Genomic DNA, 26,658 nt, shown 5'->3' with positions numbered 1-26,658 from the left:
TTATAAGTTGGCATAGAGAAAACAAAGTCTCTTGTGTGGAATTCTGTTAGAGCTTAGTCTCTGATGTTGAGGCACGAAGTTTAGCTACACATAAATCCGTAGAGCTATGAGTTAACCCCCCCCCCCTCGAGTAAATCCAATTTCTGTATAGAAAAATCTTAAGGAAGCATTTCATATTTGAAATAAGGCTTGACCAAATTCCTCCCCTTTTAAATTTAAGAAATAGGAATCTATTTTCTATTCGTTCATCACCATTGATATAGTATGTAGCACATTTTTGTTATTTGAAATGTGCCTGAAGAAAAGTAAGAACATATATAGGAAAAATTCATGCCGGGTGTTCTACCTCCGATAGAATTATAGATACAAAGTTTCTATTTGATATACACATGCAAGGTTTAGAAAACAACTAGACCATGATTTGCATGACAGAAGCAAGAGACAGTGACAATGTCCTAGCGACTGGCCATGCATACATATGATCAGTGCCCTAACCCCTTCCCACCCAAGCTAGGACCATGGAGGACCAAACAATAGCTGCTGATAACTTGAGCAGGTAGACCTACAGGCTTCCCCCTCATCCTATAGCTCCCAAGGATGATGAGTTTGCAAACACTATAAGCAACTATCGAGCTTAAGTGGATCTAGAACCCCAGTTCAGTAGATCTCCAGGCATTGACGTTTCCAATAGGCTACAGGTAATTAACACGGATTCCGAATAATTGCTTCGGCCTTCAGCCAGCCGGTGGTTCTATGACCCGAGTTAAGCCAACGGACAGCCGAGGCATCATTGGCTTAACCCTTTCCAACCAAGGGCGTGGCCTTTTATTAGCTGGTAATTTCATGATGCGGATGTTAGCTTTATAATAGCTTTTAGCAATAATGAAAACAATCATCAAAATTTCACTATCAAGTTCATAGTGCACTACTTTTACCATCAGATAAATTGAACGTTAGAAATCCATTCACTCACATCTCAAACTTATGTCTGTGTTAAATAAAAGGGAAATACTATATTTCTGACTATAAAAAACTGAATTAGAAAGATCATAATCAGAATAAATAATATCAAATTGGGCATAATCCTTTTACCAAAAGCTAAATTCCTATATAAATAAGAAAGAATTGCGAAAAATTTCTTATCAAGACCATTCAATTTCAAAAGTAAAAACTTCTCCACGCAAAAAAAAAAAAACTGAGTTATCTTCTGTGCAAAAAAAAAAAAAGAAAAAAAAAACGCAAAAGATAAATGCTTAATTTGGAGAAGTTTCTGTCTGACAGAAAAATTCGAGTGAAGAAATGGCCTAAAACATCAAGGGATTCGAGTTGATTTTTCGTAGAGAAAGTTCCATCGTGTCTATTCCTTCTGCTGCTTGCATTACTCCCTCGTATTTGCAGTGATATTGTTTTTCAACAACTTGAAACGACCAAATTTAATTTTTTATGCCTAGGTATAACAAGTATTATGTATACATAATTTTTTTTTCTGAAAATCTCAAGGAAATGCCATTTTTTTTTATCTTAAACAAGATTTAATAGACTTTATTTTTGCACTTCTGAAGAGATAAAACTAGGAATTATTGTTTCTAAGAAATGTATGAATTTAGATTTAATTTTGATACCGAACAGAGGACAGTTTTTGTCAATAATTAAAAGTTCTATTGTGTAATTGCTATTACATTCACAATGAAAAGCTTATTTCAATTTTTTATGAATCAAAATTGCAATCTAAATAAGCTATCAATGACTGATGAAATGGGCAATCATATTAATTAAACTATTAATCACGTAATTCACATCATGGAATTAGATAATGAATGCCATGATTAATATCTATTAGTATGTATGTATGCATGTATGAATGTATGCAATGAGCATCTTTCATTCGGTATTGGAGATTATTTTTCTTTTCTCATACAGGAAATTAGTTACAACATTAAGAACTGTTTCCATCTTCAATATGTTCAACCTCAAAGATAACTAAAGTTCGTAGGAAATGAAATAATCATGTAAAGCTCTTTATATTTTCTAGAAGAAAATGGATTTCCATTAATTAAAGTTACGTGAAGCAGTTTTGAGGCCTGTTCTGTTTCATTTATTTGTTTTGAAGACGAAGATAATTAGAATGAGAATATTTGCTATAATTTTTCACTGAAATTTCAAGAACACACACACACACACACACACATATATATATATATATATATATATATATATATATATATATATATATATATATATATATATATATATATATATATATATATATATATATATATATATATAACACAAGGGAATAATGAATTTATCATGTATGCATTCTTAATGGGCGCGTCCATGCATTTGTTTCCATGAAATCCGAAATTCTGGGATAGTCTTCGGTCTGGGAGAAAAGTCCGAAAAGTAGTTCTTCCTATTTCTATATTCCGATCCTAAACCATTGGAATTAAGTGTACCTTTAAATAATTTGTTTAATATTCATATAATGATATCCAAAAGAAAAATATATGGTTAAGTAATGATTAAATAAGAAATAATCCCAACTTCTAATAATCCTGCCAAATGTATTGTTCCGCAATCTGGATGTGTCTCGCTATCACGAAGCCATTCCCTTTAGCTAATGAAGGACAAGTTTGCCAAACTTTCACCGTTTTCCATAATTAAACGTTCCACATTTTATTCCAAAGGTTAGTACCGTTAATTTAGACACCAGGTCGGGTGTTTTAAAGTATTTCTTTGAGTTATTTTGAAATAATAAATGAATAGTTTTGTAGTTAGCAATGTTAGCTAGCCTACTGTGAGCCTGGGCAGTCAGTGGCCAGACATTTTACCAATGGCATCAATTTAAGAGTAATGATACAATAATACCCTTTAATTCCCATATACTTGGGGGCGGAAACACATATTAACGGAGTTACAGATTTTCATAAATTCCTGTTTTGTTCCTAGTAGTCTTCTTAATGGGCCTCATGTTACTCCTGTTCAAATATAAAATAGTACAATATTAGTTAGGACTTTGAAACTCTTATAATTGAGTAGATCTTTGCAAATACACTATTTTGAGTCTCTTATCTTATTGGAGGAAACCTCTAATAACGAAGTTACAGATTTTAGAAAATAACCCTTTTGTTCCTTTTTGGGTTAATGTCTAGGAGAGGGCCGCATGAAGATATCAGTGATATTCAATGTATTTTTACTAGAATGTGTAGGAATGTATGTAAATAGTGGTATACGCGTGAGATAATTTAGTGATATTCAATAACAGTCGAAATATCGACTAACAAACTCACGCTACTCTTGTCTTCCTCCCAGAATTTTTCTTAGTCTCTTGTTATTGTTTTTAGCTCAAATGAGGGTAGTTTGTAGCGCTACGGCCAAGCGTCCTAATTTGCTTATTATCGCTCCGACTGTTATCTTGTATAGAATAAAAACGTTTGGAAATGGTCTACGGATCTTATATATGTTGTGTAAGGGGGGGGGGGTCCGGGGGGGGGGCACACCCCCCATGGGTAAGGACACGGCTTTTAGCATAGGTTAGGTGGGTTTTTTAAGTTAGCTTCTCTCGTCGAACTCATAGGTAATGAAACTGTTGTGTAAGGGGGGGGGGGGGTTCCGGGGGCGAAGCCCCCCTGGGTAAGGATACGGCTTTTAACATAGGTTAGGGGGGTTTTTTAAGTTAGCTTCTCCCGCCAAAATCTTTTTTAGAACGACGGCCACACTTCAGAATATTCCAGTTTTCTACGGGATCTGGCCGTCACCCTACAAAGGCTCCCAAATGAGCCCTGTAATTACTATAATCCACAGACAAACTAGTCCACTATGACATCCTACACGTTTGGCCCCGAAAATCACTCTGCCTTTAAGGGGGTTGCCCCCCCGGTAGGCCTAGGTAGGGTACAGGGCGCTAGGTTAGGTTAGGTGGGTGTATTAGGTTTGGTCGTGTCCCGAAAATCACTCTTCTCCTCCCCCCACCCAAAACCTCCGCTTCCCACTGGGGTCCCCCATAATTGTAGAAGTAGGTTTATGCTTACATTTTGTGTGTAAGAGTAAGTCCTAGTTTCTTTTTTATTAATTTCCTTGTGGTTCTATGCGATGTGCAACACCAATCTGTTGGTTTTTTGCCGTTTTTCGTCGTTAATACTTGGAAAACGGTTGCGGCCTTCTGGACATTTACCCCTTTTTGTCATGGCACCTTTGGAGTCTCCTTCCACTTAGTATTTCAGAAAAGTGATGGGTCGTGCCAAAAGTTACTTGGACGAACAGATTAAAAGGGCCAAGGTTTTATATTCTAAACCTCTAATTTTCAACATTCGAATATGCAATATAATCATCGTTCTTATTTTATTGATCATGGTTGTAATGAAACGTTGGGTGAAGTTGTTTTGATATATTTAGTCTGCTCATTGCAAATGGAAGCTAATCCATGTTCTAACAGATGCTCTAGCGCAAAGCTACAACTCGCCCCTTTGTTAAGTGGTTACCTGCCCCCCTTTAAGTTTGTCTGGTAATTTTTTACAACACCATGCTCTCCATTCACTCCAAAATAATGCAATCCTGCAGTTCTCATCTTCTTGCACAGTAATTAGGTGGTTATTCAAATTCTGGGAAAGCAATAATTAGCAAGATATGTTGAGGAAGGGGGAAAGGGGTTATAGAAAGAAAATAGCTCGGTTTCCTCACTAAATAACTTGGAACTGACATGTCAACATCGTCAACCAAACAGAATTCGTGATGCCAGCGTACATATACAGAAGTTATCATGCCATCGTACATTTAATAAACTGTATATTCAAAATATACTTAATTAAAAATGGATTACTCAAAAGTGTCACTATTGTAACTTGCATAATTAATCCATTTTTAATTTAGTGTATTTTGAATATACAGTACATCAAATGTACGCTGGCATCACACAGTTCTGTTTACTGTATGTACACTGGCATCACGAATTCTGTTTGGTTGACGATGTTGACACGTCAGTTCCAAGTCGTTTAGTGAGGAAACCGAGCTATTTTCTTTCTATAACCCCTTTCCCCCTTCCTCAACATATCTTGCTAATTATTGCTTTCCCAGAATTTGAATAACCACCTAATTACTGTGCAAGAAGATGAGAATTGCAGGATTGCATTATTTAGGAGTAAATTGAGAGCATGGTGTTGTAAACAATTACCGTTTGTATGATTGATAATGCCGAAATACTGGCCCTCGACGCTAACGCGCATACAAAACGGGCCACCTTCCAGAACATAGGAGCAGTGAGGTAATGGTTAATTGCAAGCAATAAACCGTTAGCTCGGTTAAGTTAGGAAATATTTGTAATACGATGATTACTGCTATGAACGACTGTTTAGAAAATGGTATGAACCCCCCCTTTTTTTTTGTGTGTGTCCGGAAGTCCTGATAAACAAAGGCTTCAGTGTTTTGACATTTCATTACTATTATTTGGTTTTGATTTACGGTAACATTTTTTTATTACTATAGCTGGGTTTTTATGACAGGCGGAAACAAAAATTATAAAAGTTGATTTAAATACCTACATAATTAGACTAGTACACTAAATATTAAGGCGTTTTGGTAGTAATTGATGACACTTCCTAGCGCAACGCCTTACCTTTTCAGATATGGTAGTCGATCTACCATAACTCAAAAAGTATGAATTTCTGCTATGGATCATTTATCACAAATGTTCAAAACACCACAAAATACCTAAAAAAAAAGTCTTATTTTCTGCAAACCTTTTATTGCACTATTCTATAATTTTACCGAAAAAAAGTTATACAGTAGAACAATGCAATAAATGCATTGTAGAAAGTAAGACTGGTTTTAATGCATTTTGGGTTTTTTTTGAACGTTTTTTTTTATTAAGAGTTCTGGCGGGAATCATTATCTTTTTGATGGGTCTATTACCATAATTGAAAATCCATGGCGTGGCGCTAGGTATTGTCATCAATTACATGATAAATACTGTACCTTAAAATATAGTGTATTTGTCTAATTGTAATCGTAAATTTAATTATCTAAACTTTTTTCTGCCAGTCGTCGTCATAAAAAGTTCAGTTACCATACTCAAAACCTAGTAATAGTGCACAGTGTATATAAGGTGTTTGGAACGTAACCAATGACGATACCTAGCTGCAAAGCCGTAGCTTTTCGGCTATGGTAGTTGACCCAACATATCTTAGTAACTATAGGTTTCTACCAGAAATCATTATAGAAAATTTTGAAAACACCAAAAAATACACTACTAGAAGTCTTATTTTATAAAAACCATTTATTGTACTTTTCTATAATTTTACCCATTTTAGTTGTTTTTATTAGAGAATTCTACAATGTGTTTTACCCATTCTAAGTGGAATTTTATTTTCATTTGGAATTAAATAAGTAAATTGTGACTGCTGGAATACTTGACTTTTGTATTTTGACCAAATTTTGGTCAAGTATAAGGTACTAAAACATTGACATGCTATCTCTACTTTCTTTTTTAAGTTCTGGATCTCTTAAATGAAATAGCATAGACTGTTGAATAATATTGACTTATTTTCCTTTTATTAATTATTAGAAGTACAGTAGGTAAAAGTAGTATTTTTTTCTTGCCAATACCAATTAAAGTTTGTAGGTAATCATACAGTATATATATGGTGTGCTATATTTACAAATCTGGGAATTCTTTTTTCCTCAGTGATTGTGTGCTTCTTTTTGCCCCCGTTTGTTTATTCTACAGATGCTTTGTTTAGTGTATTAGATCCTTTGAAAAAAGTAAATTAATCCTGACATCTTTTAGGTAGGCCTAAACCATCCAATAAAGCTTGTGTGGATCACAACTCCCAGATTATCGAAGATCCTCCTTGGGAAGTCAGGATTTTATGAGGGGGTTGAACATGTTGAATGCAGAGCACTAATCAGGAAAGGGAGAACTCCATAAATGTTGTTATAATCTCTACATGAAAATTGAAGTAATTTACAGCGTGTATATGCAGAGAACAATAGGGCCATCATAGCATAGACACCAGGTCCTGACCTAGCTAACCTGAAATCCTCACCCACCGAGGAAGACCTAAGAAAATGTAAATTGAATCGTTTGGAGGGTGCAGCCTGGCATGACTACATAAGCCAGCCTGCAACATTGTATACAGTCAAATTTATGATCTAGACATATGATTTAAGGCAATCCTGGCAAAACATCACTACATAATGCTGCATATTCAAAGCAAAAATGGGCAACCTCATATGTTTAAACATCATTTACTGCCTTTCCCTACCTTAACCAATTACTGTATGTAGATTACAGGAATTTGTACTAACCTTAACCTAACCTAGGTTGTGGGAGCTTTACTTAGCCAGACTAACACCCCCACCTAATTTAATTTAAAATACTGTTGGTAGAATCAAATTTATCGGGTTGTTGAATAAGTAGAACTTCAAAAGTCCAAACTTGCTGCAAATGTTTTTGTGTTGAACACTCGACCATAAGTCATTTTATAGTTTATGTATTGATATGACATCTGTTTTGATGTTACCATTATTAAGATTTTTAAATATTAAACTTAGCCGGTGAATATATAATAGCTGACGTCTCCGACGGCTCGACAGATTCCAAAAACTCGCAAGCGATCGCCGTGAAGGTTGCGGGTGTGCCCACCAGCGCCGACTATCGGCCAGATACCGCATATACTTGTAAACATCTCCAGTTCTTCTCTGTCGGTTCCATCGACAAGTTGATTCCACTCGCTTTATGACCTCGAGTTTTCTACCGAATTGGTGAAGTACTTGGTTTTGGTTTTATTGCTTTCGCCGTGTTGGATTATTCAATACTATCTTCAAAAGAAATGCTTTTGAAAGGAGAGGAAAAGTGTTTTGCCCTTGCTTTTTTATCTCTGGTTTTTCCATAGAGTAAAGATGGCCGACCCTTCCCTCAGTGTACGGAAGTGTGTTTAAGGCTTTTAGTAATTATTTTATCACGTTATAAATTATTGTTGATAATTATAGATTTTCCTCTATATATTTTATATCTCACCCGCCTTTATTAGGCCTCTTCGATTAGCTTTCCATTTATACTAAACATCAAGATAAATTTTATGTTTTGTTTATATGCGGCTTTTACCTATTCCTCCCCTAGTCCGAGATGTAGGCGGTCCTAACTTGGAAACCGAAGTTAAACAACGTTGAGCCCATTCAACTTTTATTTTCGTTAAGTTTAAATCATTTGCTCTGTAAGAGTTATGAAATGAATATTTTTTAGAAAATATTTTAAGAAATATATTCTTTGAATAGTCTTCGTGCTGTTTTTTTTCAAAAAGATGAACTAACATTTGGTTTATTTATGCTACGCAGTTTGCGCTCTATCGTTACGATAGAGAAAGAGAGAATCACGGTTTCACTTTGCAGAAAGAGTAAATCGATTTTGACGTTTTGTTCATTCTTCTTTCAAACTGAAGTGTTTTAAATACTAATTTAAAGGAACTTGTTAATTTTCAATTTCTTAGTCCTTTCAGTTTTTTCCTTTGGTCAAATAACCTGTTTATTGACGAAGGGTGAGTGGGCAATTCTCTTGTGTGTGACAAGAGAGAGAGAGAGAGAGAGAGAAAGAGAGAACGATCCGATCTTTATTCTCGTCCCAAGTAAAGAGTTTGGGAGCGAGTAACGTTGTTCTCGATTCAGTTTTTTACTCTCGTCCCAAGTCTCTGTACGGGGAGAAAGGATAAAACGTTTTTAGTTTTTATTCTCGTCCCAAGGCACTGTACGGTGAGAGATTGAAAACGTAGTCTTTAGTGAACTAGTGTTTAGTCTCCTCCCCAGTCACTGATCCTTTTTAACTTTATATATTTCCGTTTTATTCGATATATATGTATATGTTTTTTGATTTTTGCATGTGTGTTTCATTTTGTACTAATGTGCTTACATTTTACGACTCATTTCGCAATTATAACCTTTTGATGTAAGGGAGAATTGCGTGCTTCAGGTAGATATCAGTTTTATTCATGCCTCCGACTCCCGTTGATCCTAAATGGGTTGTCCTGCAGGACATGCAGACTAAGCTTGCCTCCCTTATGGAGAAGTATGACGTTGAGCAGGTTCACGATGAACCTTCGCTTTCGAGTCGCCGTTACGCTAAACGAGACTCTGGCCGTCAGCCGCCCAAACGAGCATTTACTTCCTCGCTGCAGTCTCGTGTTGACTTTCAGCCGCTGCCGCAGTCTCGTGTTGACGTTCAGCCGCTGCCGCAGTCTCGTGTTGACGTTCAGGACGTTTGCCAACCAGCTCAGTTGCCTCGACTTGACGTTGAGCGTCAATCACCGCAGTCGAAGGTTGTTTTGACTGCTCAGTCTAGGCAGTCAATGCATTTCCGACGTGACGTCGAGTGTCCATCAACTCCTGTTGTTGTTGTTGGACAGTCACAAGGTTTTCAGTCCTTTCAGCAGCGACCTGACGTCGCTTCCTCTACTGCTACTGCTGCTCCTTTGCTTGTTGACATTGCCTGTCAAGCATTGCCGCCGCGGCAGGTCTCTCCTTTTCATGAGACTAGACAATTGTCGGACGAGGTTCCTTCAGATGAGGAAGTTGCTGATCCTCCTCCTACTGATATTCCTTTGGGGACTTTGTCAGACGGAGAGGAGCCTAAAGCTGCTCAGGCCTCTATGGACTTTAAAAAAATCATGCTGATTTTTAAGGATCTTTTTCCGGTCCATTTTGTAACTGCTGCTCCTCGTTCGCCTTCGTCAGAGTTTACGCTAGGCCTAGCTACTTCGAAGCCGTCGTTATCTAAGCTAGTGCTCTCTCGCTCTTCTAAGAGAGCTTTACGTTGGGTAGGCGACTGGTTGATCACCAGGAGGAGTTTGGGGGAGACAGCCTTTGCTTTCCCTCCTTTTAAACTGGCTTCTAGAGCGAGCGTCTGGTATGACGCGGGAGAAGTTCTCGGCTTGGGAGTTCCTGCCTCTGCCCAGGGAGACTTCTCAAGCCTCATAGACTCTCCCCGTCGCCTGGCCATGAGACGCTCCAAGATTTTATGGTCGGCTTCAGAGCTAGACCATCTCCTGTTAGGCGTTTTTTCGAGCGTTTGAAGTTTTTATTTGTTGGTTGGTCCCTGGGAGCCTTAAGTCAGAAGGTCTCTCCAGCTGTCAATGTTTTGCTGTACAATTATGTCATGCATGAACAGGGCTATTAGGGATGGCTCCAATGACCTGACAGCCACGTTCACTGCAGGAACAAAGCTATCAGGGATGGTTCCCAATGATCTAGCAGCCACGTTCACTGCAGGAGTACTTAAGATGTAAGTGCGCTCAATGCGTTCATTGTCAAGACAAACTTCACGATGAAGACTACCAAATCTGTCTTGGCAGCAGTAAGGGAAGGCGACTGGATGGTCTCTCTCGACCTTCAGGATGCATACTTCCACATCCCGATTCATCCAAACTTTCAACAACATCTGAGGTTTGTGGACGGGAAAGTAATGTACCAATGTCGAGCACTGTACTTCGGCCTCATTCCTGCTCCTCTTGTTTTTACAAGGCCCTTGCAAAATGTAGCAACCTTTCTACATTTTTTGAGGATTCAGAGCCTCCATTTTATTTTGATGACTGGCTAATCAGGGCGTCGTCATTATATCACTGTCTGGAGAGCCTCTAATGGATATTAGACCTAACCAAGGAGCTAGGTCTCATAGTGAACGTAGAGAAGTCGTAACTTACAGTACCCCATCCCAGACTATTCCTTATTTGGGAATGGAGATACAGTGTCTGATTTTTCGGGCCTTTTCATCTCCCACAATAATGGAACAAGCTCTGTTAAAAGTCCTTCACTTGCAAGAGGAAAACAGTTGCTCTGTAAGAGTTTGAACTAGTCTCGTGGGAACTCTTTCATCGCTGGAGTAGTTTATCTCTCTGAGGAGACTCAACCTATGCCCTCTCCAATTTCACCTAAACCATTGGAACAAGGAGAAGGGCTTAGAGAGTATCTCTTTCCCAATCTCCAACCCAGTCTAGACATGTCTGACTTGGTGGGACAGCAACATCAGACTTCGAGAAGGTCTTTCTCTTGCGATCAAGAACCCAAACCATGTGTTGTATTCAGATGCTTCGGTTTTGGGTTAGGGAGCTCCACTGGACAGTCTGGAATGGTCGGGTCTTTGATCCACGAATCAGAAGGAACTCCATTTAAGGCAAGTAACATCTCTCTTTTGGCGAGATTTGTGCAAGGAAAAATGAATGTCTTGGTGGAATACCTCAGCAGAAGAGGACAAGTCATCTCCATGGAGTGGACGTTGCATAAGACTGTGTGCGAGAAGCTATGGATGACATGGGGTCAACCCACCATAGATCTTTTTGCGATTTCTCTGACAAAGAGGCTCTCGACTTACTGCTTTCCAGTTCCAGATCCAGAGGCAGCCCACATAGACGCTTTCCTGCTGGACTGGTCTCACCTGGATGTTTATGCCTTTCCACCTTTCAAGATCCTAAACAAGGTGCTGCAGAAGTTCACCTCTTACGAAGGGACCAGGTTGACATTGGTTGCTCCACTCTGGCCCGCGAGAGAGTGGTTCACAGAGGTACTTCTATGGCTGGTAGATGTTCCAAGAAGTCTGCCGTTACGGATGGATCTCTTGCGACAGCCTCACGTAAAGAGATTTTATCAAAGCCTCCCCACGCTTCGTCTAACTGCCTTCAGTCTATCGAAAGACTCTCTTGAGCTCGAGGGTTTTCGAAGGAGGCAGCTAGAGCGATCGCGAGGGCTAGAAGATCCTCTACCATCAGGATCTATCAGTCGAAATGGGAGGTATTTAGAGACTGGTGCAAGTCCTCCTCTATTTCCTCTTCCAGTACCTCTGTAGCCCAAATTGCGGACTTTCTCCTACATCTGAGAAATGTTCGCTCCCTCTCTGCTCCCACTATTAAAGGCTACAGGAGCATGTTGGCGTCTGTTTTCAGACATAGAGGCTTGGATCTGTCAAATAACAAGGATCTCCAAGATCTCCTTAAGTCCTTCGAGACCTCTAAGGAGCGTCGTATGTCAACTCCCGCTTGGAACTTAGACGTGGTCCTAAGGTTCCTAATGTCAGACAGGTTTGAGCCATTGCATTCAGCCTACCTGAAGGATTTCACCCTCAAGACTTTTTTTTGGTGTGCTTGGCTTCGGCTAAAAGCGTCAGTGAGATCCATGCTTTTAGTAAGAACATCGGCTTCTCTACAAATAAGCTACATGTTCGCTTCAACCTTGTTTTTTGGCCAAGAACGAACTGCCTTCTCGTCCTTGGCCTAAATCTTTTGAAATACCTAGTCTGTCAGAAATCGTAGGTAACGAAGTTGAAAGAGTGCTGTGCCCTGTTAGAGCTCTTAAGTTTTACTTAGCTCGAACTAAACCATTACAAGGTGGTTCTGAGGCCTTATGGTGCTCCGTTAAGAAGCCCTCATTGCCCATGTCTAAAAATGCGTTATCGTACTTTATTAGACTTTTAATCCGGGAGGCACATTCTCATTTAAATGAGAAAGATCATTGTTTGCTTAAGGTCAAGACGCACGAAGTGAGAGCGATAGCGACTTCGGTGCCTTTAAGCCAAACAGGTCTCTTCGAAGTATTATGGACGCGACCTTTTGGAGGAGCAAGTCGGTGTTCGCTTCATTTTACTTAAAAGACGTCCAGACTCTTTATGAGGACTGCTACACCCTGGGTCCATTCGTTGCAGCGAGTGCAGTAGTGGGTGAGGGTTCTACCACTACATTTCCTTAATCCCAATATCCTTTTAATCTTCTCTTGAAATGTTTTTAATCTTGTCTTGGGTTGTACGGAAGACTAGGAAGTCTTTCGCATCCTTTTTGATTTGGCGGGTGATCAAATGTTGTTTCTTGAGAGCGCCCAGATTAAGGGTATTGATGAGGTCCTGTTATAGGGGTGTTTGCCCTGGATATAACAGCTCCTGGGAGTCTTTCAGCATCCTGAGAGGATGGCTGGGCTTCGTGAGGAAAGCGGACTAATGAGGCAGAGTAATAATCAGAGTCTGCTTCCTTACCAGGTACCTATACTTAAGTCTGTTTTTTGAATAATTGTCAAAAACTCTTGAGCATATACGCCTTTATTGTATTAATACTGGTCTCTACCCACCACCATGGGTGTGAATCAGCTATTATATATTCACCGGCTAAGTTTAATATTTAAAAATATTTTGATTATAAAATAAATTTTTGAATATACTTACCCGGTGAATATATAAATTAAAGGCCCTCCCTTCCTCCCCGATAGAGACCTAGGGGACTGAGAAGAACTGGAGATGTTTACAAGTATATGCGGTATCTGGCCGATAGTCGGCGCTGGTGGGCACACCCGCAACCTTCACGGCGATCGCTCGCGAGTTTTTGGAATCTGTCGAGCCGCCGGAGACGTAAGCTATTATATATTCACCGGGTAAGTATATTCAAAAATTTATTTTATAATCAAAATATCATAATTTTTTCTCATCGTTTATTTATTTCTGTATTTCCTTTCCTCTCTGGGCTACTTTAACCAGTTGGAGCCCTTAGGCTTATAGCATCTTGCTTTTCTAACTAGGGTTGTAGCTTGGTTAGTAATAATAATAATAGTAATATCCCAACAAGATATACACTGCTGTAGATGAAATCAAATTATGAAGGTACTGTATATCGTAACTATTATCAACTGTGCCAAAACAATTTGTTCAAAAGAGCTCAAGCAGTTATCAGAGCTTCACTGTTATATCACATCGCTATCTTTTTTAATGTAGAAAATTATACAGTTTGACTTGTCAAACCTTCACCTAAGGCACAACTAACAAATATTCTCAACATAAATACCGGGTAACTATTATAGTTGAATGTCTTGTCAAAAGTTGCTTACAAGAAGTGGTATATTGCAGACTGTTTATGTATATTTTGTTCTGTATTTAAAGAGGAAGTGAATAAGAAGATCCTTTTCCATTTAAAGCAACACGTGAAAATAAACTGCTGTCTCAATCTTTCCGCCGGTTTAGAAATCAGTGGTGAATAATCGTGCTTAAACTATTGTCATATTGGTTTAGGACTATTTTATTCTTTGACATATTTACTAATTGACCTTCAGAAAAAAAAAAAAAAAAAAAGCATTTTTTAAAGCCAATGGAGTTGCTTAATGGCTGATATCTTTGGTGAATGTGCTTGTTGCAAAAAAAAAAAAATGTGATAATGTTCTCTTCATTTACTCACTGGCTGTCATGTGTGTAGTAAGATGTTTTAGGGGGTATACAATCTATTTATAATGACATTTGATTAAGGTACCTGTTTTGTATATAAGCTCTATTTAAAGTTCACTAAGTGATATATCATTAAGAAATGGTGAAGTTAGAGAGATGAAGACTCCAATCAATGAGGATGACCAACCTTTACACAAACAATTCTGGGGGATTCCATTGGGAAACCACTGTTTTAGGTGGGGAAATACTGAGTAACTTGCAGAAATGATGGTGGTCAGAAAGGCATAAATACAGTATACACAAGATAATTACAGTAGTTGGAAAAATATATGGTTCTTGGAGGTGACTGGAAATTAAAGTATCATACAGTAATTATCTATACTGTACTGTAATTCCTGTCACATCCCTCAGATTGCTTTTGCTTTGCTGTAGCTTGTTTTACTTGCAGATACGCATAATTTCTCGACACTGTTCTGGTAAGCGGGAGAGGGATGTGCTGCATATGTCGTTCCTGTGTGTCACTAAAGTGTCATAATTAACTAAATTTAAAGTTCCTCGTGATATATGTTCCACTGTGGAATGCTTCACTCGCAAATAAACATAATCTCTCTGCTCTTCTGTTCTGGAAAGTGGTACATCGATAACATGCCAATCATGTAGGTCATTATTTTGTGGATGTTTCTTTACTTTCAGATAAGCAACAATAGCTTTATACTGAATGGAGAGCGTTTTCAACTTGATCAATTATCCATATAGATGAAATTACACTGAATTTCAAAATAAATTGTACTTCCACTTTGGAGACTTCTTGTGATGGTAGTAATGCTGAATCAGAAGTGGAGGTTGGGGAAAAATTTATGTAGTAAACAATATCTGGGAACTTCCAGTGTGCAGGAATATTTGGGAGCTCTCAATTGGTTAAAAAAGCCAGGTAATGATTGTCATACTAAAAACAGAACAGCTAGCATAATTGAGTTTGGACAAGGCATGTGCAGTTACTCATTGTTGGTCTTGTAAAAGTAAAAAATGGACCGTTCACAATTCAGTCGATCAGTGCTATTTTTTATTTATGCCCCATTAATCATAGAGGAAAATGCCAAAATAGCCAGCACTAATCCATTTCTTATTTCAAGTATATAATAAAAATTGTACAGAATAGCAATCCATCCATCCATATACCAAAGGCACTTCCCCCAATTTTGGGAGCTAGCCGACATCAACAAAGAAACAAAACAAAAACAAAAAGGGGACCTCTACTCTCTACGTTCCCCCAGCCTAACCAGGTACTCAGCCGAGTTCAGCTGGTACTGCTAGGGTGCCACAGCCCAACCTCCCACATTTTCCACCACAGATGAAGCTTCATACTGCTGAATCCCCTACTGCTGCTACCTCCGCGGTCATCTAAGGCACCGGAGGAAGCAGCAGGGCCTACCGGAACTGCGTCACAATCGCTCGCCATTCATTCCTTTTTTCTAGCACGCTCTCTTGCCTCTCTCACATCTATCCTCCTATCACCCAGAGCTTTCTTCACACCATCCATCCACCCAAACCTTGGCCTTCCTCTTGTACTTCTCCCATCAACTCTTGCATTCATCACTTTCTTTAGCAGACAGCCATTTTCCAATCTCTCAACATGGCCAAACCACCTCAACACATTCATATCCACTCTAGCCGCTAACTCATTTCTTACACCCGTTCTCACCCTCACCACTTCGTTCCTAACCCTATCTATTCGAGATACACCAGCCATACTCCTCAGACACTTCATCTCAAACACTTTCAATTTCTGTCTCTCCATCACTTTCATTCCCCACAACTCCGATCCATACATCACAGTTGGTACAATCACTTTCTCATATAGAACTCTCTTTACATTCATGCCCAACATTGTGTGCATTATTTGAATCCTAACAGGGTTAAGTGTGAAAACTACATGCAAAAATAAATATTCTGAAACATTATTTTGATATGAATGCATATATCAACAGTTTTGAAAGACTCGTGTTACAAATTAACCTGTTTTTATTTTCAGATAGAGGATTCTTTCTGATGCTAACGTTACTCAGGGAAAAAAGTGGGAAACAGTTTTTTTTTAAGTGAACAATGAAAATGGGTAAATTATATTAAATGAGGAAGATGACATGATATTTCCAAAGGTGAGTTCCACTTGGTGTTTTGTCTTTTAACAAATAAAGTACATTATTATTTTTTCATTGGACGCATATAATACTCATAACAGCCACCCAGATAATGTTGAAAGAGTATTACATTGTCCCACTCTAACCTGGAGTTATGAGGGTTCCACTAGGAAATCATTTTACCCTACATTTATATTTATGGTACCTATTGTTCTATGAAAAAAAGAAATGACTTGGGTACAAGATGGAATAGCCATTGAATCATTAACAAAGAGCTGTGGTAATAACAAGAGGTAGGTGAGGATGAGCCTCCTACCTGCTTAAGTCAAGCCACTTTTGTCCTTGGTTAAAGAACCTGTTTCTAATATGTTCTGTATATTTTTCACCATCACTGTTGGACTTTTACCTTGGGTTGTTGTTATCGCTTGTTTTGTTGAGTGCACAGAAACGTATAACAAAATTTTTTTTTTCTTTTTTTTTTTTTTTTTTTAGGAATCGTAATGTGTACATCTGAGGTTAACTGAAGCATAAGCCCATTGTAACAGGGGCTTCTGATATGGAATAAGCCCCTGCCAGGATCAAGTGCCTGCATTCTCTTGTGGGAGATGGAGGAGGCCAGTTAGAGGTGATTAGTCTGTTAATTTGGCTGTGAACCTGTTAGGCCAAATGAAGTTGAAGCCCCAGGAACCTTTATGCTGTAAGATGCTTCGGCTGAAATTAGAGGTATACAGAAATAGGTTTTATACTTTTATATACAGTATGCAGAAATAATTGAACTAAGTATTTAAGAAAATTACTTTTAAGTAACTTCAAATTTAATAGCAAAATAAAATTAATGACTTGATTTCAAAATACTGTAAATTGTGGCTATATATGATGCCGCAAAAAAGTTGAGAATGTTTTTTTCTTTATTGATATACTCGTCCCATCAATTGAAAAGGTGATCCTGCATGTTCATAAATGGTTCATTTAATAGTGCTTTAATTTTTATTTTAGTCTTCAAATGGTCTTTGCTCAGCTTTGGCACACTTAATTCACAAATACAGTAAAGATATTGCTCCTCGGTTTTGGCAAGTAGTACATTAATATGCTGTGCACACATTCACTTGGGTCACTATTAAAGTATCATAATTTCCTATAATTGTTTTTGTCCCGTAAATGAAATACAAACCACGCTATTTGCTAGGGGTATTACTTTCGGCGTAGCTAAAATGACGAGCCATTAAGATTTAACGGGTTAACTACCCATACTGCTAGTTAGGGGGTTTAGGGGAGGGTAGCTTGCTGCTGTGCCCCCCCCCCTCCTCACACACCTGTGATTGACCCCACTTTGCTTTTGGCTCGGATTGTGAACGAACATTGCCTCTCCTCATCCTTGCCGTATATTGGCAGCCATTAATGACTTTTGCTTTTTCTTTTCTCTTAGTGTTTTTGTGAAGTTGACTTCTGCGACCATGCGCACCTGCCCTAGACTCTCCGGCCTCCCTTGTGGGATGTTTATGTCGGCGGTGGAGACTGATCCTCACACCCTTTGTCCTGTATGCAGAGGTCAACAGTGTAATTGCGTAAATAAATGTAATGAGTGTAGGGAGTGGTCTTCCTCCCAGTGGGAGAGGTTTGGGTGACAGAGGAAGAAGTCCAAGCGGGATATTTCTCCTTCGAAGGTTCCTTTGGAGGGGGAAAACCCAAGGCCTCTTCTTCCGTCTCCCAACCCTCCTCTGAAACTCCTGCTCGTTCGGCCTTTTACAAGAGACTGTCGAGTAGTAGCGTAGACAGAGTTAATGTCGGCCAACCCCGGTTCTCGAGAGATGGTGTTGCTTCCCCTAGCGAAGCGGCCCCACCTCTCCCCCCGGATGAGGCCTTGTCACTAACCCCTCTTTTGCAGATTTGGTCTTCCTTGGGGCTTATGGGTCCGCCCTCCAAGGAAGCTTTGCTGTAGTTCATCCGCATGGGTGCTTCTGTTCAGCAGTCATCATCGCCATCAGAGGTATAGCCTCTGACCCTCGTCGATGTTGTAGTGTCAGAGGTGTCACGTGGTATCAACCAACTCCTCTGCCCCTCCGGACTCTCCAGCGGTTGCTGCCGACTTATTTTCCCCCGTTCTTGAACATCCTTCAAGGGGGAAACTAAGTCCGTCTGTCTCTCCTGCAAGTGTTTCTCCCCCTCAGGGGAGTTCACTCGTAGAGACTCGTCTTTGGAGGATTGCTGCGGCTCACGGTCAGCTTGCTGATCCAACGGCCCTCAGAGGACCCCTTCGTTGGAAAGCTCGCCCTCCACTTCGCCTTAGAGGTCTCCCTTCACCATCGGTGAAAAGGCGCCTCTTTGGTTCATCGTCGTCGCAGCCCTCCCCTGCAGAGGATCCTCTGCGCTAGTCATCTGACCTTCGATCATTGCTCCTGCTTCTAGTCCTGTGACTTCGGTCCTGGACCTCTCTGCGGATCGTTTGCGATCCCTTTCGGTGGATGCTAGTCCTTACAAGGGCACATCGCAGTTCCTGACCATCCACCCTTCAGACCAGCCGACCTTCCATCACCGTTATAACCTCTTGAGGCTCTACCAAAGTGCGCAGCTGCGAGCTATCGCCCTGCAGCTGGCCAACCTACAGGACATCAGCACTCACGAGCAGCCCGCCAGACTGCGCGTCGGCACTCTACAGCACTTTGTCACGCCCCTTCACCTGCTCGCCCGCATAGACAGTAGCAACATGCACCTGCGCGCCAACGCTCTCCTGCGCCCACGTTCACCTGCACACCCTGCGCTCACACACCCAGGATCGCCCTCGCGTCAGTGCACTACTGCGCACTTGCACTCTCCCGCACCCCCACGATCTCCTGCGCATACGCGCCCATGATCTCCTGCTCGCCAATTCTCCCCAGCACACCAGCAGGCTCCCCCGCACCAGTACTCGACTGCACGTCAACGAGTTCCTGCGCGCCAACACACTGCAGCTCTGCAGGTAAAACAACACACTCAATCAATCCAGCACTTTCCTGGACATCTGCATTCACCTGCGCACACGTGCCACCACTCGCCTGCATGCCTCTGGCGCGCGCCAATCTCTCCTGCGCGCCAATATTTTACTGTGCGTGCGAGCGCCAATATTCTCCCGTGCACCAACAGGCACGGGCGCAGGAACTACACCCAGCAAGGTCACCATTGCCTCATTCCCTTCCCCGCAAACGCATTCCAGCGCGTCCTGCGGGAGAGGCAAAACAGGCACCGGCAGAGGGGTTCAGGATCCCCTAACTGCCTTCTAAGGCAGACCCACCTATTACGGTGACTCCTCTTAGGGAACCTTCGGTCCTTTTTTCTTTGCAGGGGATCTGTCTGACAGTGCATCAGTCAGTCAGCAGCCTTAGTTCAATGCCCTAGTCAGAGCTGTAACACAGGCATTCAAGCCTGTCCTGTCCGACCGCTTGTCAGAGCAGCCTATAGCTCTGGACTCACGACATGGAACCATGGCTTACTCTACCCTTTTGAAGAGGAAAAGAGGGGTTTCCGACGCGGTCACTTCCCCGAGGGTAAAGCTAACTCCGTGCAGACCATCAAGGCTAGTCCCTCCAGTATCTCCCCAGGGATACTCTCCCTTCCTGTCTGATGAAGACAATCCTTCACCAAGGGAACCGCGCGAGTAGAGGCACTCCTCCATCCCAACTTTGGAGGAAACCTCCTTCACGTGGAGAGTTCCCCTCAGAGATCAGTAGGGGGACAACATTCAGGCCCCGACGTTAAGAGTCTTAACTCCTTCGTCGTGAGGAGTCCAAAGACTCCAAGACTGCCAAAGCCTCACCACATCTAGAACGGAGACAGCCAGCCACTCGAGGAATGTCCGCGACTCACCCCAAGAAGAGCACGTTGGGGACAGGAGACTTCGCTGCGAGTCCAACGTCAGGAGACCAACAAGAGTCAGAACATGCATTCTGGCAGGTTCTGACTCTGAGGGTTCTCAATGGGTTTTCCGACCCAGAGATACCCCCTCGAGAGGGCAAAGACACGGTCTTAGACCGCGTCTTCGGCACCCAGAAACCCTCAAAGACCAGTGCAGCCCTGCCCAGGTCTCAAGGGTGGAGTAGTACCAGGGACAAGATTATCCAACAGCTCTCCGAGTTTGCCTCCTCCAACTGTACCGGCTCTACGAACAAGCTCCTCCCACCTCCTCGTGTACTGCAAAGGAGGTACTTTGAGATCCTGGAGGAGCCCAGTTCAGCTCTTCCACTTCACCACTCTCTGGAAGAGCTAACCAGGGGAGTTCTCTTAAGAGACTTTCCAGCCGTCCAGTCTCGTTCTCGGCGGCCGAAGTCCTTAACCAGGAAAAGGTCACTAAGTATGCTATGCAAGCTACTTCGTGGCTGGACATCTGGTTAGGGACCTTGGGAAACTTGGTATGATCCGAGGATTTCTCCAAGGAGTGTACCAGGAAGGTAATTGAGACCTTTCTCCTCTCAGGCACTCTCACGATCGAGTTTCTTGACCACTAAGTTTTGAACTTATGGGCAAACACAATCTTGAAACGTCGAGATGCAGTGTCTGAGAGGTTCCACCAACAGGTCCCCAGCGTCAAGACAAATAGGCTTAGATATTCCTCCCTAGAAGGGGCCCCCACCTGTATGAGCCTAAGGATGTGGAACTTACTGCTGAGAGGTGGAGGAAGTCTCACCGAGACTCCCTCCTCCATAGGGCTTTGACATCCAAGCCCTATAAATGTCTAGCACCTCTGCAGTCCTGTCCTACCAAGACCGTGACGACGAAACCGGCAGCGAAGACATCAGTGTCTAAGAAGCCCTTTCATGTCAAGGACAGGAAAGACAAAAAGTCGTCCTGGGAAGGAAAGAATTCTAAAGGGAGCAGCCGAGGCCACAAACGCTAGGATAGGCACTCCCCCTCAGTTTCCACCAGTAGGGGGATGCCTACAAAGTTGCTCAGACAGGTGGAAGCAACTCGGGGCCGATTCCTGGACAATCTCCGTGATTTGTCTCGGATATAGTGTCCCGTTCATAACATCTCTCCCTCCCCTGACCAGGACTCCAGTATCAATAGACTCCCTTGCCATGGAATCTGCAAGGGGGGAGGCCCTTCGAGCAGAAATCCAGACCCTGTTGAAGAAGGGCGCTCTCCAAGAGGTCCTCGATGGGTCCCCAGCCGCCTTCAGTCGACTCTTTCTTGTAAGAAAGGCGTCTGGAGGATGGAGACCAGTCATCGACCTCTCAGCCCCGGAACAAGTTTGTCAAACAAACTCCGTTTAGCATGGAGACGGCAGACACGGGCAGAGTATCGGTAAGACCTCAAGACTTCATGGGTACACTGGTCGTAAGACCTTTTCTCAGGCGATACGAACTTCCAGCCCAAACGTGGTTATGTCTCCTCGGTCACCTTTCATCACTAACCCGTCATAGTTCCCAATAGTCACCTCAGGATGAGATCCCTGCAGTGGCTACTCAAGTCCCGGTGGAATCAGGCTCGCGGTTCCCTGGACATCCTGATCCCCATGGGATCAGCGGAACTGACGGACGACCTCGAGTGGTGGGTGGCAGACGAGAACCTACGAAAGGGAGTGGATCTTCTTGTCTTCCCCCCAGATTTGATGCTGTTTTCAGACGCTTCAAAAAAAGGTTGGTGGGGAGGGTGCGCACGTGCTGCACCACACGATCTCAGTCCTCTGGTCAGAGTCAGAAGAGTACCTCCACATAATTCTCCTAGAGATAAAGGCCGTTCTTCTGGCCCTTCAACAGTTCCTGGCGGGCCACTCAGTGGTGGTGATGAGCGTCAGCACCACAGTAGTGGCTTTCATCAACAAGCAAGGCAGTACTTTTTCGCAGCATCTATCCCATCTAGCAGTAGAGATACTGAGATGGTCCAAAATCAACTCGATACCACTATCGGCACGCTTCATTCCGGGCAAAAGGAATTTGCTCGCCAACAACCTGAGCAGAGCATCTCAGATAGTGAGTACCAAGTGGTCTTTGGATCATCTAGTAGCCAACAAAGTCCTTCATTGTGGGGTTCTCTGACTGTGGATCTCTTTGCAACGGCCCTGAACTTCAGGCTCCCGCTGTATCGTGCCCCAGTCCCAGACCCCAAGGCTATCTGGCATGATGCATTCCAACGACGGTGGGACGACATCAACGTTTCGCCTCTCCCCATTTCTGTCTGATGAGGAAGGTACTCAGCAAGACCAGAACATCGGTCAATCTTTCAATGTCCCTCATAGCTCCGCTATGGCATCACGCAGAAGGGTTTCCAGACCTTATGTACCTTCTAACGGAGCCCCCAAGAGAACTCCCTCCACGACACAATCTACTCAAACAACCACATGCCAACTAATTCCACAAAGCTGTAGCTTCGCTACGACTTCACGCCTGGAGACTATCCAGCATCTCTCTGAGAGAGGATTTTTGCAACAAGTTGCGACTAGGATGTCTGGATACCTGCGTACGTCATTAGCAGCAGTCAACCAGACAAAGTGGAAAGTCGTCAGTGTTTGGTGTCGTGGAAGGGGGTTTCTTTCCTCTTGATGCCACTATTCCAGCAATAGCGTAGTTCCTCAGCCTTAAGCCTCGCTTTAGACTAAAGGGAATGGACATTTCATCGCTAGAACTTTCCCTACTCATACGAAGTTATGAACTTACTGTCTTCGGTCAGAAGTGAAACCTCCCCCATGGATCGTGGTACGAGTTCTCGGGTATCTTAAGAGACCTCCCTATGAACCATTACGCTAGGCAACCGATCGCCACCTGACTTGGAAGACGGTGTTCCTGCTAGTTTTGGGAGTAGCGGATCCACGATTCGACGCCTTCCGGATTTCTAGTCTCCTTACTGTAACAGTGACTCAGATCATCTCTCACAATGCCCAGTGAGGAATTTGAGGCTGTATCTTAAGAGAACAGCCGCAGCCCGTCCCCGTGTGCCTGCACTATTCGTCAGCACAGGAAGGACCAAGAGGAGGGTCACTAAGAACACCATGTCAGCATGGATTCACAAGGTTATAGACCATGCATTGAATCCAGACCTTCCTCTTTCATGTCATGATGTCAAGGGCGTAGCTACGTCCCTGGGATTCAAGAGAAACTTCTCGGTGACACAGGTTTTTCAAGCTGGGTGTGGAATCGTCAGACCACATTCACATCCCACTACCTGCAAGAAATGACCCACCGGAGACTCGATACATTCTCTATCGGTCCTGTGGTGGCTGCGCAACAGCTGGTTTAAAATCTCAAGCTCCTTATTGGACAAGTAACAGAAGGTTGAGGGCATTGTTACCCGGTTTTAGTCTGCGTGAATGAAAAGGTTTTACTGGCTCTTATTCTTCATTCTCCCCTCTCTTGCGGAAAGCAGCATCCTGGGTTCTCTGCACAGCTGACCTCAAACCACTGCAGATAAACAGTGTTCCCTTGTGTACCTAGCATTAAAACTAATACTGCTGCGTCCCCATACCTTGGAAAAGTCCTAGTTACAGTTTTTCCTTCTAAAGAACTCGGAAAAACTTTACCTGAACAGTCACACTTCTATATACCCCAACGCACAGCTTGTGTAGGCCGCTGACCTTGTGTAGCAAGGTTTTAGTGGGGCAGGGACTCCTTATTTTTGAATATTGACATACTCAGATAAGGAGCCCTCGGGTAAAGCCAAAAGCCACATTGGCTGGGACCTCCACCCTACCTAATCGGTGAGTAACCCCTATTAAATAGCACGGTTTGTATTCCAGTTATGGAACAAATGGCAAATTCGTAGATTATTTGTATTTTTCCTAACTATACAAACCTTAGCTATTTAAACAAACTTACTCCCCAGCCCTATCCCCCTTGCAGTCTTACCTCCAAGGAAAGTGAGCTCAATCACAGATGTGTGAGGGGGGCCGGTAGTGAGCTACCCTCCTCTACCCCTGCTAATTAGCAGTATGGGTAGTTAACCCTCGTTAAATTTTAATGGCTCGTCATTTAATCTACGTTGAAAGTAATACCCCTATTAAATAGATAAGGTTTGTATAGGTAGGGAAAATACAAATTATCTACGAATTTGTCATGTCATACTTCAAGTGCTCTCTCTCTCTCTCTCTCTCTCTCTCTCTCTCTCTCTCTCTCTCTCTCTCTCTCTCTCTCTTTTTTTTCTTTTTACTTTTTTCTTTTATATATCTCTTCTTTATTAGTCAATTAAAGTTTGTTCTGTAACTAGAAACCAAATTAACGCTATTTATAGGGGTGTTACTTTTGACGAAGCTGAAAGGACGAGCTATTAGAATTTAGGGGGGGTAACCACCCATACTGCTAGTTAGCGGGTGTGTGGGGGGTTAGTAGCTACCCCTCTCACTCACACACCTGTGACTGTACTTCACTTTGTTTTTGGCTTAGATAGAGAAAAGTTGTTGCTGCTCTCCATCTTCACCATTTGGACTGCCATTAATATGGCTTTTTTTTCATTTTTTTTTTTTTTTTTTTTTCAGTTTGTGTGTTTGCTCCTTCTGCCGGCCATGCGTACCTGCCCTGGTCCTAAGGGGCGCTCCTGCGATATTCATATGTCCGCCGAGGATACTGATCCCTACTGTATTTCTGGTTTCGTGGTCAGTGGTGTGATGAAAATAACAAGTGTATTGAGTGTCAGGAGTAGTCTGTCTTCAGGTGAGAAAGGTCCGGGCAACGGCGAAAGAAGAGGCCCATACTGGATTGTTCTCCTTCAAAGGTTATTTCGAAGCAAAGGAAACCTAAACCCTTTTCTTCTGCTTCCTGACCTTTCAAAACTTCTGCTTGAACGGTTTCCTCCTGAGACCTTAAAGTAGCAGCGCATGCCATTTTAACGCCTCCCCCTTTAACCCCTAGACAACCTCGGTCCTCGAGAGACTTTGGCTTCCTCCGGAGACCATAGAGTAGCAGCGCATGCCCTTTAACCCCTTGACAACCTCGGTCCTCGAGACCTTTTTTTTTTTTTTTACTTCCCCAAGTGAAACAGCCCAGCCTCCAGAGGGAATCCTTATCTCTCTCCTTTTTTACAGGTGTAGCTGTTACTAGGTTTGCCTGGTCCGACTTCCAAGGTGCTGCTGCTGCTGCTTCAGCGAGATGTAGAGTTGCAGTGTTCGTCTGCGCCGGAGGTGGATCCGTTGGCTGTTGTCAACCTGGTGGTGTCTGAGGAATCGTCTGTTGCCCTGCTAGCGGACTCTGTTCTCCTGATCGTCGACACTTCGATCACTTGGTCATCAACCCACAACTCGCCATTCGCCACAGCACCCCGTTCTCCAGCTTGCAGCTCACCAATGTGCTATTTGCCAGCGCGCTGATCGTCGAATCATTGATCTCCCTCTCATCGAGCGTCGGAGGGTCATGAGAAATGCAATTTCCAACTGGATTCGCAAGATCATTGACTTTGCCCTCTAGCCTGACCCCCATGACAACCTCCCCCCCCCCAAAAAAAAGGACAGAGCTCATGATGTCAACGTACAGTATTGCAAATTGGAGTGTCAAAGCGTCAGACGACCTTCACTGCTCCCTACCTGCACGATGTAACCCACAGGAACATAGATACGTTCTCCATTGGTCCTGTGGTGTCTTCACAAGAAGTTGTCTAAAACACCTTGAGCTCCTTGGACAAGTAGCAGAGGGTTGAGGGCTGAGGTTACCCTGGTTATTCTGAGTGTATAGAAGCTTCAAACGACGATCTACAAGATGTGACCCACAGGAGCCTTAATACATTTTCTATCTGTCCTGTGGTGGCTGCACAACAATTGGTTTAAGACACCTCGGGCTCCTTGGACAAGCAGAAGTTAGTTGAAGTCATTGGTTACCCAGGTTAAGTGTAGTATGAATGAAAGTATGTCTGGCTTTTTCCTTTCTTTATTTTCCCCTCTTTTGGGATACAGCACCATGGGTTCCTCTGCAAGCTGGCTTCAACCTCTGCAGGTAATAACCATTCCCCTTGTGAAACTGGTTTAGTTTATTTGTTCCGTAACTGGAATACAAACCATGCTGTTTATTAGGGGTTATACTTTCGGTGGTGCTGAAAGTATAACCCCTAATAAATAGGTAAGGTTTATATAGTTGGGTAAAATACAAATTATCTACGAATTTGTCATATTGATAAATTTGTACACGTCCCCATTGCTCCCCACGAGGTAAGCATTGATAGTCTATTTTTTGTGTGTAAGTTTCCTGTCTAATCTCGGAACCATTTATGGTCAGGCCGCTGTCATTTTTACTTTGCTTTGATAAGTGCGGTGCAAGATTTTCCCTCGATTTCAGTCTAATACTGTACTAGGCAAAACACGGCTCAATGACTATGCCAGTTGTCGGACTTATCCATCCACCTAAGGGCGAGTCATCCATTTATAAATAACGTAACGTTAGTTAGTGTCGGAATAAATGA

At 42.4% G+C, this 26,658-nt stretch overlaps 1 long non-coding RNA gene across 1 annotated transcript in view; it reads left to right on the top strand.

Annotated features, from left to right (window-relative positions):
- Nucleotides 1-2,584: 2,584 nt before the first annotated feature.
- Nucleotides 2,585-26,658, top strand: part of LOC137638256 (uncharacterized) — a 28,970-nt gene continuing 4,896 nt past the window's right edge. Inside the window, exons 1-3 of the long non-coding RNA XR_011043967.1 lie at nucleotides 2,585-2,687; nucleotides 16,206-16,329; nucleotides 16,804-17,034. This is a non-coding gene — a long non-coding RNA (uncharacterized lncRNA). The remainder of the gene's footprint in view (nucleotides 2,688-16,205; nucleotides 16,330-16,803; nucleotides 17,035-26,658) is intronic.

Source organism: Palaemon carinicauda, chromosome 3, assembly GCF_036898095.1.
Source record: "Palaemon carinicauda isolate YSFRI2023 chromosome 3, ASM3689809v2, whole genome shotgun sequence".
NCBI classification, from domain to species: domain Eukaryota; kingdom Metazoa; phylum Arthropoda; class Malacostraca; order Decapoda; family Palaemonidae; genus Palaemon; species Palaemon carinicauda.
The sequence above is the reverse complement of the archived record's forward strand: the minus strand, read 5'-3'. Positions and strand labels throughout refer to the sequence as shown.